Below are 20450 nucleotides of genomic sequence, written 5' to 3' on the forward strand. Positions count from 1 at the left end.
AAATACTCTGTTGTTGTATATTTATATACAAGATGTTAAAGGAAAAGGCAGCAGTAGCTGAAGGAAAAATATACATGAATTCAACATTAATTCGCAGTCAAATAGGTTGAATATTTCATGCACAAATGTCGTCATTGTCAAATGTGAACATATGAACACTAAAGTTAAAGAAACAGGAAAATATTTAAAGAAAAGCAGGCAACGTTTTTTTTGTATTAATACCAGCAAAAAATAAAACAATTCCATATTAAAAAATACCAAACATTAACAGCCAGCCAGGACATGAAGGCAGGATGGAGGGCTTTTGTAAAAATCAGTATTTTTAAAACACAGAAAAAAAGTAGAACAAATTTTATAAAAATGGCAGCAGGACCTTAATTTAACCACTTATCCATACTCTCAATACTTGTAAAAATAAAACAAGCAAAAACAATATAACTGGGGTAAGAATTGAAGGATACATGAAGAATTGGTGGCAGAGTGAGTGTGAAATGGTAGATATGAATTAACGTATTTTAAAGTTTTACAAGGAAATGAGAAACAGTAATTTCGTTAAGCATTAAGCATGTATCACATGCCAGTTAAACTGGGACAGAAAAAGTCATAGGGTAACTAACTCTTGCAACAACAAAATATATTCTAATGAATGTATTTTGTTGTTGTATTAAACATATTTGTTGTACATATTTTTGTTTGACAAATCGGAGTGTCTCGTCTCTATGTATAATTTTCTATGAAAAAAGTATTAACCCTTGATTTGAATATACTTATCTAGCTCGTCTTTGTCTGAATGTTTTTTCATGTTATCAAGTTATCGATAACTTAAGAATTTTCTTTAAAATGTTTTCCGAGTTATCTATAACATAAGAAATTGCTTTAGAAATTTGACGACCTTATCGACAACATAAGAAATTCTTTAAAAGGAGAAATTTTTTTGCACATTTTTTCAAGTTATCAATAACTTTAGGCATTTTTCAAAGTTATCGATAACTTGAGACAACAAGTTATCGATATATTAACAAATTTTTCAAAGTCAACGATAATTAAAAAAATGTTTAGACATTTTTAGAGTCCGACCGAAACCGGTTTTTCTCAGAGCGAAACCAAACCGAACCAAATGTTCAGCCAAAAAATCATTATTCTGCCTAATCCGAATCATTTTTGGTGCCCTTCAGCATCCAGGGAATAGTTTTAATAGGATGATTAGATATTTTATAATCAAATATATGAATTTGTATTTAATTAATTATATTCTAAACTTGTTTCTCCTTTAAAATTTCATAATCTATTGGGTGTATAATTTAAAAATTAAGGGTTTCTTCAAATTTTAATCTTTTATTTTGAAACATCTGTACAATATAAATTTATTCAAAGTATTGGCCATTGTTAATTATGACCTTTTCTCATCTTTATGGCAACATATGGATTCGGAGCCAAAAGATCTATTCATCTTTTGAGGCTAAGAGCGAATTAATCCAATATCGGATAGTCTGTTCCAAAGTGAAGCGTATCTCAGAGAGAGCGTTCTAAATCGATCGAAACAAATAGTAGTCGAAGGGGACACGTTCTGGAGCCATGGTAGGCGTTCATATTGTTCAGGTTACGATGATTTTCGTCAAACAACCCGAATGTAAACAAAAGAGCGTAATAGAGCATAAAAATACACACATTTCATTCAGTTGCTTGATGTTGTTGTAGATATTTTATTTTTTACCCAAAAAAGCACACAAATTAAATGCCTCTTTTTGCCTACCAATATTCTGGAGCATAAAATGGATGATGCAAAACTTCCCAACCACTTCAGTCATGATGGAAGATTACAGTTTCATGTCTGGCCGCTTCAAACGAATATGTTGCGTTCGGTACAGATTACCTGTGATTGTCTGACCAGATTTCTGCAGGTCATAATTTGCTTCCACCAAATACAGACGCAAGGTAATTGCGCCATGGAAATTTGGCTTTGGTTTCGATTCGGCTGGTTTTCACATACGATCCTTACTCTTCGGGTTATCGTAATGGATCCGTTTTGCATCGCAAGTAATGTTACGGTGCAAACATGATTTTTTGTTATAGCGTTCAAGCATCATTTCGGACATACAAAATCATCGTTCAAGGTCTCCCGGTTTTAATTCCTATGGTACGAAATTTCTCTGCTTATGGATGAATCCTTCTGCTCTTTTGAAATTGCTGCTTGTGTAGCTTCCAATGATTTTCCAAGCTCTTGTTGAATTTGAAAACAATCTTCATGGGATAATGCCTCTAATTCTTGGGTTTCAAACTTTTTTGTCTGGCTTGGGCGATCTTTGTCTTCCGTCTCAAAATCAACACTTCAGAACCGCACAAACCATCTCTCGCACGTTGAAACCAATGGAGCACATTCGTCATAAGCTTTGGTGAGCAATCGGCTTGCTTCAGCGGCACTTTTTTTTAAATTAAAGAAGTAAAGTAAAGCTTCCAGCTTTGTTTTTTAAGTAACAAAAACTTTTACTTAAAACTTGTTTTCACTATAATGTTCAATAACTAAGTGAGAATAAATGAACCCTTCAAATTGACATATAAGTTATTAAAAACAATAACCGCGTTCAAAATATACGCCATAATTGTAAATCCCGAATTTTTAAGTTTTTGCTTTGTAAATTCCAAGATTCGGACTCTAGGATTTTTTCGATAAGTTAGGAAATTTCTATTAGAGATGTTTCAAGATATCGATAACTTAAAAAATTTCAAATTATCGATAACAATGGAAATTATCTTTAGAAATAATTTAAATTATTATATCAGCAATGGCTGAATTATCTATAAGTTGAAAAATATTGTAAAGAAATTAAGAACTTCGGAAGGAAGTTTCTTTACAGATTTTTTTTAGTTATCAATAACTTTATTTATTTCGAATATTTTTCATATTATCGATTACTTTGGAAATTTCTTAAGCATTATTGATATCTTTATCAAATTCTTTTGAAATGTTTTCAAGTTATCGATAACTTAAGGAATTTGTTCAGAAAATTTTCGATAACTTTAGAAATATTTCCAACTTATCGATAAATTACGAAATTTCTTTACACATTTTTCAAAGTTATCGATTACAAAATTAACGATTATATAAGAAATGACTATAGAACATTTTTTTAGTTATCAATAACTAAATAATTTAGTTTTGCAATTTTTCAAAGTTATCGATAACTTAAGTAATTGCTTTAAACATTTTCCAGGTAATCGATAACTTATGAAATGTTTATAGGAAATCTTTCAAATTATCGAAAGTTCTTCAATTATCGATAACTAAACCATTTATTATGCCCAATTAATGGAAATTACATTTTCCTTTACCCAATGAAAAGAACAAACACGCCACCATTAAAATGGGCATGCATATCTTTGCCATTATTTTAATATATAAAATTTTTATAAATAAACAAAATGAAAATTTTACAATAAAAGGAAAGGGATACGAAATGTATACATTACAACAATCTTTTTTCCTCATATTATATTTATGTGTGGAACAGAATGTGTAACAGTAACACTTTGCAATAAAAACGGTAAAACGCAAAAGTCAACCAAGCGTATGAGAGAGTGTAAGCGAGTGAGTGCGTATAAGTATGAATATTGTAAGTGTATTGAGTTAAAAAGTGTTACGGTGCTACCACTACGTACGGCTACGACTACTGGTAAAATGTCAAATGTCACTATTTGACATGCATGTGACATATCAGTGACAGTTTTGCATTAATCAAATTCACTTCTTCTTAACGCACCAAACACATAAACACACACACATAAACTCCATACTTACACATTGGTTCATTCATTCGCTCATTTGTTCGTTGGTACCGTTCATTGTACTCCATATAAACTTTAAAAACATACGCATCCAATACATATTCACCCGTCAATACATGTGTACATTTGTAACAATTTCTTCATCCTGTTTTTATCTCTTATCCAGAGTGGAGGGGTTTATTGTACATTTGTTCGCATTAAGGAAATATTTTAAATGGTTTTTGAAAAAGTTGCGTTAAATGAATTTAGGCTATTGACGACAAAATGATAAGAGTCGGGTATGGCCTGGCTTACACTGTGTTTTGTTATAATGATCTTATTTACCAAATATCCGGTTTATGTGGGCTGCCTGATGTTAAGATGATTGTGATAATGGTTTTAGGCAAATTAGTTAAAGATTTTGTGACTTTTAGTGAAAAGGGGTTTCAAAGGATTTTATAATTGTAGTATTGAGTGGTAAAATTTGTGGATGATTTAAGGTGTTATTCTGTAAGCGGTTTAAAATTATGACAAATATAAATTGTGTGAAAATTCATAAATGATTAAGATATGTATGGTCCACTCCGAACGAGTTCAATTCGAATGGGGCTTATTTAAACACATGTGATATATTTTAAAGCATTGAAAAATGCAACTGAAAAATTAAATTTCTGTGAGTTTTTCAAATAATATTTAAAATTGGAAAGAAAGCGCGTTGTTAAAACGTATAAAACTTAACGAATGACATGGATTGTGCATTATTACGGAGCGCGGAAGTGTTAACCCACACATTAGTGATAATCCATACTGAAAATCATCGGCCGAAAATGTTCAAACAAATTGATCCAGTCTCTCTAAAAATCGTAAATTATTCACGTATCACGTAACATCATAAAATAAGATTTGTTCAGAAGCAATTGAAAAGAATTTCCAAAACCAACGAAACACCTTGACAATATGATCAAATATCGAAGTAGTTTACCAGCAATAGTTGTCCGAAAAAGACTTTTTAAGTGAAACAGAAGTTTTTGGATACAAAATAATTTTTTGTTTTCAACATAGTCTCCTTTGAGCGCTATACACATTGTTAGATTCAAATCTCATTCCGCCGAGCCATTGCTTCAAGTTTAGAAACAAGAAATCGTCACTCGGGGCTAAATCTGGAGAATAGAGCGGATGAGGCAGCAATTTGCAGCCTAATTCATGGAAACTTTGTGAGCAAACTCGGTAACCATCTTTTGAAAAGCTTTCTTATACTTAAGTAATCATACAAAATTGAAACGTCTCAGACATGTGAGATGCCTGTGGCTTTTACAATCACACTTTCAATCGCTGAACGGAAAACACCGTATCGTGATTTTTTTTTTGCAATTTTTTCCGAGCTTCTACGGCCACAACGAAATTCAGTAAACTACTTTTTTACCATTGAAATTTATGGTCCACAGTTTCCATAGTATTTATCAAGCTTAGTTTTGGTTTGGCTGATGGTTTTTCCGCAAAAAATAATGCTTTATGAGCAGACGAAATTCACTTTTTTCCAATTTCTTCTCAAGTCAAGAAGTAGTCTGCTATGACGCATATTGTATAAATTTTGACAGGAGTCAACTGACAGTTGACAGGAGTGGTGTTGGCCTTTCAGTTTAGAGGCGGGAAATTCAAAATGCAACGGACTCGTAAATCAAAATTGCCAAATTTAGTATTAAAAAAATTTACTTTGAGATTGATATAAAATCCCAATTGTGTTGACTTCTAAATTGTATGATACTGAGCTATCTTTACTCTATTTGAGTTCTCATACGATTAGAGTTTTAAACAAGTGAGAGTTAGAAATACAAAATTTTAGATTTTTAAATTTCTTAAAATCTCTATTAGAATGTTACTTAAGGCAGCTGTATTCCCTTAAAAAAATGACATTATGTATGCCATGTACATCCAACCATAGACTTTGTTTATCCCTCCAATATTATTTTCTAAAAAGCTAAATTTATACAATTTCTTATAAAAAAAATAGATCAACTTTTGTTCAAGTTACACCCTTCTTTTCTTTATTTACAGTTTCTGGAAATGTTCAAATTTGTCATAAAATTTATTAATTTAAATTAAACACATTAAAATACATACATATGATAATGATCAATCTTTTTCCCAGGCCATTTAAATCTAAACAATTTAAAAATTTAATTTACGATCATAAAAACTAATTAAAAACACCAAGAAAAGAAAACCAAGACAATTACTTTTACTTCCAAAAAACAAATCTAGAAAGAAGGAACAAAAAATAAACCATTACTCTAAATGAGATGGAATCTTTTCTACAAAAATCTTTGGTCATAAAAAACTGAAATAAAATAAAATTCATAGTTTCGCAAATTTTTTTTTTTTTATTTAGATTTTAATTTTGTCTCATAATGTTATGGATCCGGGTAAAAGTATCTTTTGACTTAATAAAACGCTCGTTAAAATACTAAATAAACCAACCCAGAGAGAAAGATAGAAACAAAAAAAAAACATTTGGTGTTAATTTGTAGCACAAACATACACATATGACTGGGATGTTTCCATGTTGAGGTACATGTGAATGAATGGAATTTTGGTAACATGAATATTATCCATGGAAATGAAAAGGTAATAAAAAGATTTTTTTTTAATTATTCTACCGTTTTGTGTTGTTTTTATGAAATCGTCATTAGAAATGCTCATAAAATTATAAATGATTATGAATTTTTGTCTTGTTGTTAAAACTCATGTTTTTCAGTGTGTTTTTTTGTGTCTTTAATTTTTGTCTTGTTGAGTCGCCACTTATTTTATGATGATTTGATTTGATTAAACATTTGTTTCCATCATAATTACAGACATCTGGAAAAATGTGTCATGGTGTTGCTGTGAGTTTTTTTTTGTCTCCTAAATACGTCTCTTAAAGAAATACGAGAGGCGTACAAAAAGATTTTGACTTTTTTAGGGAATTTTTATATGTACATATTAATTGAAGTAGATGTAAATCATTGTTTATCCGTTTAGAAATAATTTTTCCTATTTTAGTTGTACATTCTTTCAGTTTTATATTGTCGTACAATGCCAAAGCTGAAACTATAATGAAAATAAAGTGACTAGGGCTAATGAAGAAATCCTGCGAAAAACTTATATTACAAAACAATATGGCCCTTAATCATAGTCAAACACTAAAGACGGTTCTTTTTAAAAACAACTTTAAAATAAAAACCAGTTTTTTATTAATTTGCAACCATAGTCAAAATTAAAGCATGTTTTAACTTTGCGAAGAACAGCTGATGCTGTTGTTAAATGAGTTAAAAACAACTTCAGCTAGTTTTATATTTAGAGTCGACTTCAGCGTCAGAAGTATACTTTAACTTGTCTATGATAGACCTAAAGTCCACTCTTAAGTAAAGTCGAGTTTATATGTATAAGAAAAGAAAACACATGGTTGTGGTGACCGTAATCGAACAGTGTCATAATACAAATTATATTATGGTTCATATTATTACTAAAAATTACATAACATGATCCTGCTTTCCCATAATTTAATTCTTTCATAACCATGTTATTATTCTACGATAATGTCATAATAGTATCACAATCATAATATGATTATGTCAACAATGTTATTGTACGATTTCACCTTAACCAAAATATGCTGAAGTAAGAACAAGATGACATGATAATATTATGGTTGAGTCCAATCATATTATGGTTGAGTCCAACCATATTATGGTTGAATCCAATCATATTATGGTTGAGTCCAATCATATTATGGTTGAGTCCAATCATATTATGGTTGAGTCCAATCATATTATGGTTGAATCCAATCATATTATGGTTGAGTCCAATCATATTATGGTTGAATCCAATCATATTATGGTTGAATCCAATCATATTATGGTTGAATCCAACCATATTATGGTTGAATTCAACCATATTATGGTTGAATTCAACCATATTATGGTTGACTCCAACCATATTATGGTTGAGTCCAACCATATATGGTTGACTCCAACCATATTATGGTTGAGTCCAACCATATATGGTTGAGTCCAACCATATTATGGTTGAGTCCAACCATATATGGTTGAGTCCAACCATATTATGGTTGAGTCCATCCATATATGGTTGAGTCCAACCATATATGGTTGAGTCCAACCATATATGGTTGAGTCCGTTTGCATTTAAGGTGACGATATACAATTTCGACAAAAGAGCGATTAAGTGTCAGCTAAATTCTTGTGGCCATTTGTATGAATTAGTTTTTTAAATAACAATCTAAAGAAAAAAAAATGTGACTTCTATTTAGTTAAAATCTTGTGTATATTTTGGAACTCCCTTTAAAACCAGCGATTAAAATTCCTATTAAAACCTGCATGATTTTTTACATATGATGTTAAAAATTTCATACTTCTACATTCCAGAAGTTATCTTAAAAATAAATTAGATTCATATTACGGACAACAAATCTCTTATCATAGATTTCATATAGCCTCCCAGAATAACCCTCGTATGTATTTGAAACTAAAACTTTCTTAACTATTGTGGGAATTTTAAGCTGTTTTTTTTGGGGGGAATTTAAATATATTTTTTTTAAATTACGAGCATCTTAAATTTTTTTTCATTTTCAGTATTTTTTTGCATATTTATACCCTACACCACCATAGTGGGGAGGGTATTATGCGTTTGTGCAGATGTTTGTAACGCCCAAAAATATTAGTCTAACACCCACCTTAAAGTATACCGATCGACTTAGAATCACTTTCTGAGTCGATTAAGCGATGTCCGTCCGTCCGTCCGTCCGTCCGTCTGGTTGGCTGGCTGGCTGGCTGGCTGGCTGGCTGGCTGTCCATGTAAACCTTGTGCGCAGAGTACAGGTCGCAATTTTGAAGATATTTCGATCAAATTTGGTACATATTATTTTTTCCGCTCAAGGACCAAGCCTATTGAAACTGGCTGAAATCGGTCCACTATTTCACCTAGCCCCCATACAAATGTCCTCCCGAAATTGGACTTTATCGGTCATAAATGTTTAATTTATATATGTATCTCCACAAATTCCGCTCCAAATAAGTTTTATATACACAAAATTCATGTCACCTAATTTTGTTACGATCGGTCCATAATTAGTCATAGCTCCCATATAGACCCGCTTCCGAAAATCACTTTAACGTGCATAAATCGCTTAAAAATGTTGGTAAACACACAAAATTCAACATAGTTAACTTTAATATAGACATAAATCACACGACCTAATTTCATGGTGATCGGTCCATAATTGGTCATAGTCCCCATATAACCCCACTTCCGAAAATCACTCAAAAATATAAATTATTGAAATTTTAAAAGAAAAATTTTTTTTGCTCTTTTACTTAGTGTAGGGTATTATATGGTCGGGCTTGACCGACCATACTTTCTTACTTGTTTTTTATTGTTTCTAATTTTTTTTTTGTTGAATTGTCTGTTTTTTGCTAAAGTGATTTGTGTGCGAGTATTTCTCTACTTATAGTTTGTATATTTTAATTCTTTTGGTCAGTATATATTTTTTTTTCATAAATATTTGTTTAACGCTCAGTCAGCATTTGTGTTTTATGGATCTAAAATATTGTAGTTTTTTTTGTATGTATTTTTGTCATATGTACTTCTGGGTGTTTGTTTAGTTTTGTTCACATATTGTGGGGATTTTGTGGTTTAAGATTTTATTTGAGCATTTCTTTATTTAAGCTTAATGTGGTGCGGTTTAGCATGAACATTTCTATATATATTTTTTTTCTATTTTTCATTTGGTTTATTTTGCGGTGGTCTTATTATTATTATTTGCCCTTGTTATAAAAAAACAGTATAAAAATATTAATTGTTTGTATTGTTGTCGATTTGAAAATTAAAGTGTCATATGTGTCATTGATTCTTATTGTGAGGGAAATTTATTATGGCTATTGCCATAATTGAAGTTTTTTTTTACTTTTAATACACTTAAGATTTAAAGCAATAATGAAACATTCTGTATTTATTTCACCAGGACTAAAAATTACTTAAACTATTGCTCACTGTTTCACTTTTAATGTATTTACATTTATTGTGATTTCATTACCATTTTAAAAAAATGCACGATAACTGTATGAAACAAAGTAAGAGTATCATATTTGGCTGTGCCGATATGTGACAATAAAATATATTTCTGATATAATAGTTATATGGGAGTAGGGTCAATTATGAACCGATCCACAGTGGTTTTGAATCTTTTATTTTTGGAAATAATTCGGTATTTCGGGAACTATTGGAGATATTGCTACGAAATTTCACATGGTCAACTCGGTTCTCAAACTTTTTAAAAAAATCGCTGAAATTTTAAATATAAATAGTCCTTTAGAAGGTCTACAAAAAAAAACACGTACAAGTGTAGGTTATCTCTATTAGTTGAAGAGGTATTCAGGTTTATTGATTTATTTTTTTTAATTTTGCTCGATATTTTTATGGTTTTTTAGATATGGCGCACAGTCCTTTTTTCAATGGACAAAAATCAAAAACAAGATCATGTCTTTGATGTTAATGAAATTTATATTTTTCAATAGACAACTAAATTCGTGTAAAAAAAACTTTTTTATAAATATCTCTTTTTGTCGTCACTAGATGTCGCTAAAGTTAGTACATTTTCAACATAAATTTTATGGAGAAAAATATATTTTTTTTTATGGTTAACTAAAATAATTGTTAAAAGTTCGTTTTAAAAGTTATAAACTCACGATTGGCTGCAAATGAAAGAATATGAATTGATACTGTTTTTGTCATAAAAGGTTTAACAGTTTAATCTGCGCAATTTTTAATAATTAACATTTCTTTATTGTAATCCTGAAATTCTAAAACTTTGTTGGAATATTAGTAAAATATATGTTAATCTATTTTGATTATGTTTTAATATTAAATAGCCTTAAGTATTATCTATAAGAAAATGTAATCATTAGTTGGCATTTCGTATGAAAACTATTAAAATTTTGTTTTTGTTTTAATATATAAATTATCATTTCGTAAATTTTCAATTTGATGGTTTGGGGAAATAGCTCCAGATTTTTGTTTTTTTATAAAATCAAACCGTTTTTTTTTAAATAACTAAGAAATATCGCGTTATTTAACAAAAGTAGTGTAATTGCATAAAGTGTATTAATAGGTCTTTATTTGGTTCTTGATGTTGTATGTTTTTTTGCTGAAATCAAAAAAAATGCCAAATTTTGATTTAATTTTGAAAAAAAACGTGTTAATCAATTTTAATTTTTCTTTAATTTTATCTAATGCCTATCTCTTATTTATTATAATGTGAAATCATTACTTGTCCGTTTTGACTAGAACGTTTAAAAAAAATGTTTTTGATGTCACCCATAAATAATACATTTTTACCGTAAATGTAAGTAACTCAATAATTGAATATAACCTACATATTCTTAGGTTGAGATAGTAATATGAGCTTCTGCTGATGTTAGGAACACTTAAAGTATAAGCCAACATCCAGTTTCTAATATTACAGCTGAACCATAAGGCTATCAACATTTGATAATGTCCGTCCATCCGTCCTTCCGAATTTAGGAAATGTATATATTTCCTAAATTCGGAAGGAATTTATTAGATGTTATACAGGATATTTTAATCTTGATATCTTGGAATTATGAATATCCTTCCGATAAAATTTTCATAATTTTGCATCTAATATTATAAGAGAACAATAATTTCTGAAAATTAATAATTTTTTTCAGGTTTATAGGTTTTTTAAGGAAAATGATGTATGGCAGCCACCCGAATCCTTGCTGCGATTGTAATAAAAATTTTCACAAACAACAGTATCTTTATTAAAATAATTATAACCAAATTTTAAAATGTTAGGAGTATAACTGTGAATTTTATTCAAAATTTTATGTTCAGGATATATGGGAGGTACCCGTGTCCTTGCACGGATTCTTTCAAGTATTATATGTTTTCTTAATCTTACCAAAAGGTAATATTCTACTAATTTTTATTCGTCTGCAATAACTCCTTCTATTTTTGTCCATTGCCTATATGAAAACAAAGCACTGTGTGGCGGGCCTACGGACGGTCTAAATTTATTTTTAAAATATCAGCTCTATTGTCGATAAATTTTTTAATAAAATAAAACCAACTTGGTAACAGTTATCTCTTCCCTATAAAAAGTTATACGCATCCAAATTTGGAATTTGTTGGAATTTTACATTTTTTTTTTTTTTTAAAATAACCCATTTATTTTTTCTTTTGTAGAAAAAAATTTTCTTCGGGACTATATAGAATTTGTATATGATCCGCAAAGATAACTTAATGCAAAAGCATGTAAAGAAAAATTCGACTCACTTAAGCGGACATATCACCCCCAGACCTATCCAAAATTGGCCAATTTTAAAAAAAAATTTCGGTTTGAGTAAAAAATTCTAAAAAGGCAAAGCACCGATCCACAAAAATGCTCCATATTTGTATAACCCCATATGTTGCTTAAAAACTTACTAAGTGTTTTTATTATCACAACATAAATAACGTCACAGTAGGCACTTTTCTAAAAAGACTCAGTTTTTGGAACACATTTTCCCCGTTTTAGGAATTTCGGTATTTAAAAATAAAAAATTTAAAAAATTCTAATGCCATTGATTTAAGGATATTTTAGTCTATATTGGTTCTAAATTTTGTTATGATATCATTAACTGTTAAAATTTTACATTAAGTCAAATTTTATATTTTTATCCGTTTAAAATCACCATATTATAATTTTTTAGTTTTTAAGGTAAATCGCTTCTGTTCATATGGCATCCAATGTCCCTGCTTTTGGATAAATCCTGCTGCTCACAAACGTTTTCTGCTTGAGTAATTCCCAATAATTTTGCAATCTCTTGTTGAGCTTGACAGCAATCTTCATGGAGTAATGCATCCAATTCTTGGTCATCAAACATTTTTTGTCTAGCCTGGAAGATCGATGGAACACATCCAGCATAGGCTTGGGTGAGCAATCGGTGTGCTTCAGTGAGAATAAAGTTACCCTTCGAAATGACATATAAGTTATTCAAAATAAAAACCGCGTTCACAGGATACGCCATCTATTGTAAACCTCGCATGTTTAAGTCATACTTTTTTCCAAAATTTTTTTAAGTGACTCTGTGCACTTAAACAATTTTAGAATAATTTTTGATGTGATCTTTAACTTTCTGGAAATAAAGCTTGTAATCTCTTTGTTTGAAAGCTAGATCAATAAATTATTTCAACACTTTCTGAAGTTACCAAAGAACAAAGATCCTAGCCATGTCCTTAAGATTCAAAATATTTCATATTTAAGATTGCTCGTAGTACCTTTAACACCACCTTTAATCAATAGCGACTTCCACTACTTACGTCAAATACCAAATAAATCATTTTAGATTAAACTTGACTATTTTCCCACATACAACTTTAACACCCCTTCCCTTAGATAACACGATAAGGATAAGACTATTACAACAATATCTTTTTCCACCAAAAAAAAAAATAGAAAAATCTTTAATACTATTAGTTACATCAAGTGATAGTGAAATTGTTTAGAAGAAAATTGTCATGGTTTTTAGACTATTTCAAATGAAATTCTTCTTTTTATCTTATTGTCTGCTTAATGTAACAGCAATTCATATGACATGTTTTCTCCAGCTCAAAACATTTGGATATTTCTGGTTTAATTTCTGTGGATATAAACCAAATTGAGTTTTTTTTTTTGTTAAAGATGCATAGAGAAATCTATAAGATATTTATATATTTCTATATAAAGAAAGTACATATGTATGTACTTTTAGTTGTGCGTATGGAAAAGATTTGCGTTTAGTTTTGTTTTCCTTGCGACTTAAGTATTATTAGAAGTAAAAACATTTGGCTTTGTTTGTCATTTGACTGCAGCCAATCTTCCCATACCCAGAATATGAACAAAACCTAAAAAAAACAAGAAAAGAACCATATCAATTCAGCCATCCATTCAGTAGTAGTTCTTTTCATTCATTTATTCCAAAGCATTTTTTGTCCCTTTAATACAAATACCAAGATTTTTGTACTAAACATCCCTCTGCTTCCCTTCTCAGCTAGCTAGCTATTCATTTGAATGGTTGGTCGGTCCATACATCCATAAGTTTGTTTTTGGTACTGTAGTTGCTGTTGTTGTTGTTGTCATTCGACTGTGCACTCTTAACGCAATTTCGTTGGTAATAAATCAACCAAAGTCGACATTAAATCTTTCTATTCCTTTTATATCCCACACTACCCCCATTGTTAAAAATGAAAATTCCAACAACACCAACAATGCACAGAGAAAATATTTAAGTATTGAATAGAAACTGAAACTAAGTATGTGCGTAAGTTGATTTTCCCTTTTTTCAATATTTCTTGTTTTTTTTTTAGTTTGAGAACGAAAAGACGCAAGAATTTTCTTTTTTCAATTTTCCTCCATCAGCATCTTAAACAAAAAAGAAATACTTTTATTGTCCCTCCTGTGTGACTTGATTTGACTTTCTTTTTTTTTGAATTCTTGACAATTGGCTTTAAAAATAAACACATTGCTTTTGTATTCAATAATAATTATTTTGAAATAACAACAAGCTCTTTGTTCGAAATCTATCTGAGAGACATTCCTCAAATCCTCATAGGTTGTGTTATTTGATTTAGGTGAATTTCTACTCTAAATTGCCTAATTATTGGAACAAGTCGTTTATACTATTTCTACCTGTATTAAATTCGAAAAAAATGTTACAAAAAAAAAATCTCCCATTATTTGTTACAAACCCGCTTAACTTCTTTTGCTTCGTTGCTGTTGACTTTCAAGTGAATTGTTTTGTATCTTAATTTTGCTTAAAATATTAATTTATTTATTTCTTTTATCTATTTTTTTGGTTATTAATTTATTCTCCTCTACAATCAGATTAATCTTTTGTCATTTTTTTTTTGTCTGCTCATCTTTTTGTTTAAATTTTGTTTTTCTTTGTGGCTGCTCTTTGTCTTAAATTAAAAATGCTAATAATCAGAGTTAATTATATTATTATTGGTATTATTATATCTTTTTTTTGAATATTTTTCATTATTAACGCTTAGACATGAATATTAATTTAAATTCCTTATTAACATTTGAAATTGTTAATTTAATTTAATATAATATATGAAAACTAAACAAATCATAAAATATGGAATGTAATTAAAATAAAAAGTTTTTAAACGTTTTTATTACCAAAACTTTAGAGAGCTTTGGAAGTGTTTTGTGAAATTTTGAAATATTTTACACCTTAATTAGAGATTTAATATGTTAGTTAAAATAGTAACCTTGATAAATCTTGAAATACCAGTGAGACAACTTAAAGAAACTGGCATAATTAATGGGAAAGTCCCTCGACTTACGCACAAATACTGGTACCAACTTGCTAGAACAAATTTCGTTAGGTATAAAATTAATTAAGTATGTATTTCATTTAGGTTCGTGACGACAATAGATTTATTAAGAGTTTTTTGTTCAGATAAATAAAGCTATACTACCGCTAAGCTACCGCATTTACCGTTACCGTTAATGTAATGTTACCGATATAATCGTAAATACCGTCATCGTTATTCTCTAAATAATTTTAAGTTATGAAAATAAAAATTTCTGATTTCAATAATTCAGTTTATTGATTAATTTTAATTATACCTTCATTATGAATGGCAATGAAATATAATAGTTTGTCATTCCGTTAGTAATTACTAGGGGCGGATTTTCATGCATTTATTATTGGAAAATATGCGCATAAAATATGCTTCAATCAAAATATGACCTAAAAATTTAAAAAATATGCACTTATATTTTTGTGCAGAAACATAAAATAATTATGTATGGATTTCGAAATGTCCAAAAAATACACAACACTGTTGCCAGCAATTAAAACTCTTTAAATTATATCAGGAATTAAAAGTTCTAAAATAATTTTGAAATTAATTTTTCTTCTGAAAAAACGATGGATATATTAATTGTAATATCTTGGTATGAATACATGTTTAAAGCCATAATCTTTAGAGCTTCTATATTGTGACTTTCCTTTTAAAATCATGAATATTTTGATCGTGCTGTAAAGTAGCATCCAACCTTAATTTTTATCTCGTAATAACCCAGCAATTAACCAATTAGCAAATGTATCCCTTATAAAAGGAAATTGTTAATAATTTCTGATCACTTGGCTGACTCCAATTTATATATTTTGGGTCATTTGATGTGCTATTTGTAATGCAGAGAGAAGTCAATTGGTTACTTTATACATCCCATGTAACTAGCATAAAGACAATTGTCACTTAAGTGTCTCTATGTAATCTATAGTGTAGGGACTTTAAACGTTAATTGTTTAGTGAATTTGTCTCTATGTTATCCAAAATCACAAGTTTACGACAGTCTCGTAGAACTGCTTGAAAATGACTGTCAGGAGCGGTAACTGTGTATGTGAAGTTACAAAATCTTTCGATAACAAAATCTCTTATAAATCGAATTTGCAATGAAAACAAATATGAATGTTTTTCGATACATTTAATGAATTTTTGATACTTAAAAAAACTAAACTTTTTTGAAGAAAAATGTTTTGAAATGATAATTTTCAATTGCTGATAGAGAAATGAAGAACTTAATGCCAGTTTCTCGATGTCGAAAGAAGTTAGTCAATAATATTTACTGCTATTTCTATAACAAATTCGACAAAATTTTTTTTTTGGCGAAACAATGTATTGTCCTTTAACAACAAAAAATTTTATTTCTATTAAAATTTGGCATAATATGCATATAAATATGCATTTTGAAGTAACATATAACTAAATATGCATTATCAATAAAATATGCAAAAACATGCACTAACAAATCGATGCCATTTTGCAGCAAAATGTGCGATTCGGATTGATAATTCTACATTGTATTTGGACGTTCGAGAAAAAACATGAATTTGCATATAAATCCGCCCCCTAGTAATTACTATATTTTTCATTTGCGACCTCATAAAGTATATATATTCTGAATCATTATAGATATCGGAGTCGATATAGCCATGTCCTGTTGTTCCGATTCGGTTGTCATTTAAAATCAGGCATTCGTATGCCTGAGAAATAGAAAAAAAATACAACTACCTAGATTTTTGATCTATATCTGGATTTATAAGTCATTAATAGTGGCAATATGGATATCTAATGATAGATATTTCGAAGACTTTTCCAACGACTATATAACGCAATAGTAATTCGGACCTAAAAGTAGGAAAAATATTTTTTTAACCCGATTTTTTTTAACATTATTTTTCGCACAAATAATAAAAATTGTGCATAAAAAGAAGGTTTTTAAAAGATAAATTTTTCAGCAACAAATATTTTCAGACAGTATACTTTGACAAAGGTTATATAAGGTTACCGTTTAATAATAGTTACCGAAGGAATCCAAATTGCCGCTACCTTTTAACCGTTTCGCATCGGTAGCCAACCTTGGCTTTGAATGCATTGCAATTGAAAATTCAAATATGGCTTCAAAAACATTAAATACATAGAACGATTTATTTCGAATTCCTTTCCTGAACCTCAATCAGATCATTCTGCAATTGAAATCTCAACAATGAATAAGGAAGACTGTCGTCGTAGTGGCTTGCAGAAATGGCGAAGTAATGTAACTTTAAATCAATGATGTTCATTTCATTGTGCTTTCGCGCTGAGTAACAACACACATATTCTTATTCTCTTTAAAAGAGCGTAACAAATGTCTCATTTTTTCAGAAATTCATTAAGCATTGTTGTTGGTTGGTTTTTGGACGAAGCAAAGCAAACACACGCGTTTCAATTACAATTGAACACAAAACAACAAAGTCAGAAATAAATAAAAAAATTTAGAGAATTTCGGCCGTATAATGTGTATTCTTTTATTACCTTAAAATTTAAATTACATTCATTTAATAAATCGGTTATATCTGGCAAAAATTCTAAATCTAAACATTCTTTATTTTGTTCTTATTTTAAGTGTTTGACATTATGTTTGCTGGGTAGCTCTCTCACCAATACATCTTCATTTTTATTTTTGAACATCACTGCTTTAAATCAAAAACAGGCGAGAGAATAATAACGCTAGGAGGTAACTGCCCACTTTGTTCGATGTAGAGTTGAAATTTACTATTTCCATTTTGCCAGTATGGCTTTTGTAGAGGCCGCACTACAACTAAATTTCTTATTGTAATGATTGTGTCATTTCATTCCTCGTTTTACAGATTCTAGTATGGTGCAATTTCATCACAACTCTGTCGCCTTATATCGAGTTTTTCTAAGGATAAACAACTTTGACTACCATCTTGTCAAAATTACAATCTTATCTATTCCCTTGCTGCAGGCTCGCATCCAGGAAAAATTAAAATTTCTTCGACATTTTTCTATTTTTTTTCTTTTTTTTCGGATTTGGGGGGATTTCCTATTTCCCCCCTGTAATTCACAAACCGAAGAAATATATTTATGGACAATGTTTGCACAACATAATGTCCAAAGAAGGCTCCAATGAAAAGGATATTAATTAGAACAAAATTATTACCAATGGTATCGCAATAAGAGAGAAGAGTAAAATGATTTGAAATCTAAATTAACTACGATTGAAATCAGTATATCAGCAAAATCAACTTGACATTAAGATTCATCACTAAATCTCAAAGTCGAGTGACACGGAAACGTTAATGTTTTAATTTAATATTTCCTTACATCACCCAGTTAAAACTTACATTACAAGGTCATGTGAAATTGGGTGTATAACTTAAAAATGCGGGATTCACAATAGACGGCGTATCTTTTGGACTCGGTTTTGTCTTTAATAATTTATATGTCATTTTGAGGGGTACATATGATTGTAAAATATAGTCGAATATGCGGCTATGCTACATGAACGCTATAAAAGAAAATAATTTTTGTACCGAATTATTACTTGCTATGAAAATGGATCCATTACGTATGATATCATATGTGAAGCCCGGCCAACCAGCCGAATATACACCAAAGCCAAATATCCAAGGCTCTAAGGAAATTCGCAGTATTTGGTGGGAGCAAAATGGTCCTATCTATTATGAGCTGCTGAAATCTGACCAGGCCATAACCGAATGGCGAAAAATGACCAGAATATGCGGCCAAATATGAAACCGTAATATTCCATAATGACAACAATCCGCCACATGTTGCAATACCTGCTAAAAGCTATTTAGATTGAAGTGGTTGAGAAGTTTTGTCTCACCCGCTTTATAGTCCAGACCTTGCCCCGTCTGACTTGCATTTGTTTCGTTGGAAGCAAACCGCTCTCTGGGATACGCTTCTCTTTAGAACAGAGTATACGATATTGGCTTGATTTGTTCTTGGCCTCAAAAGATGAGCAGTTCTTTTAGGTGGGAATCCATATGTTGCTGAGCAATTTTTTAAAGCCCTGGAAAACTCGCCAAATATCTAGCTTTGGATTGTATCGCCTACTATTTGTTTAACAACAAGACAAACTGGATTCAGTGAATGATTTTTCATAGCAATGAGGAATTAATTTTTTCCTTATATCAAAAACATTGAAGGTACATATAAGAGCAAGAATATAAATGCTTTCAAAACCATGTTGCCATGTATATCTGCACTCCAAAAGGAAGGATTTTTAGATTCTCAAAGCAAATATTACTTAAAAAAAAACAACTGTAAACTTCAACCAACATTTTGTCAATAAATTACATATAATGAGAAAAAATTCAGCAGAATTCCCATAAAAATTCTCCAACAAAAATTTATAAAATCAATGTAAAAGAGAAAAAAAATAAAGATGCTTTATGGACTTTGAAAATGTTCTTTTGAAAATATGCCGGCCTTTAATAAAACTAACACAGAACATAAACTACAAATTGTTATAACTGAGTCAACAAAAAAAAAAAAAAACCAGCCAAAGTCTTACTAAAATATAAAAATTACGCTGACAAAGTGGCTAAAAAGGAAGGATGAGCAACGATAAAAAACAATCTGTATTTTATGATTAAAATACACAACAAAAATTATAAAATATGGTTAATAACTACCAGTTAAAAAAAAATATACTCAGAGAATGAAGAATTAAAAGGGCACTAACCAAACAAGCCAACCAACCAAAAATGGCTAAATGAATGATAAACTTTTTCGTTCGAAAAAAATAAAACATTTGTGGGACTATAAGCTCTGTCATTTTGGCTTTAATTGCACTTCAATAATCCCTTTAAATAAAAAAAAAATCCTTTAAAAAATAGCAGTTGAAACAGTGGTGAGAAAAGGGTTTGGATAAAGTAAAAAAAAACTATTTAATAAAAATGGTTAAAAATATACTTCTTGGGAAATACACAAATTAAATATAAAATAGAAGATTTAAAATCATAAACAAAATTACAATTACAACAAAAGTTGTATACCACCACAACACATGAAATACAACAGCACGACTCTTGGCTGATTCATATTTGTATGAATGGAAGGACCAAATAATATCACTAAAACACCACTGTGCAGCAAAACATTAAATGTAATAAAAAAAAAATATGATAAAAATAATAAAAATGATGTGTATTTTTATTTTTCTGTGCTTTTAATTCTGAAAACGTTGCAGAAAAAAAAAACAGAATTATAAACTGAAAATGCGTAATACACAGGCCTTCTATCATTAACAACAGCAACAACCAACG

Source organism: Calliphora vicina, chromosome 1, assembly GCF_958450345.1.
Source record: "Calliphora vicina chromosome 1, idCalVici1.1, whole genome shotgun sequence".
Classification (NCBI taxonomy): domain Eukaryota; kingdom Metazoa; phylum Arthropoda; class Insecta; order Diptera; family Calliphoridae; genus Calliphora; species Calliphora vicina.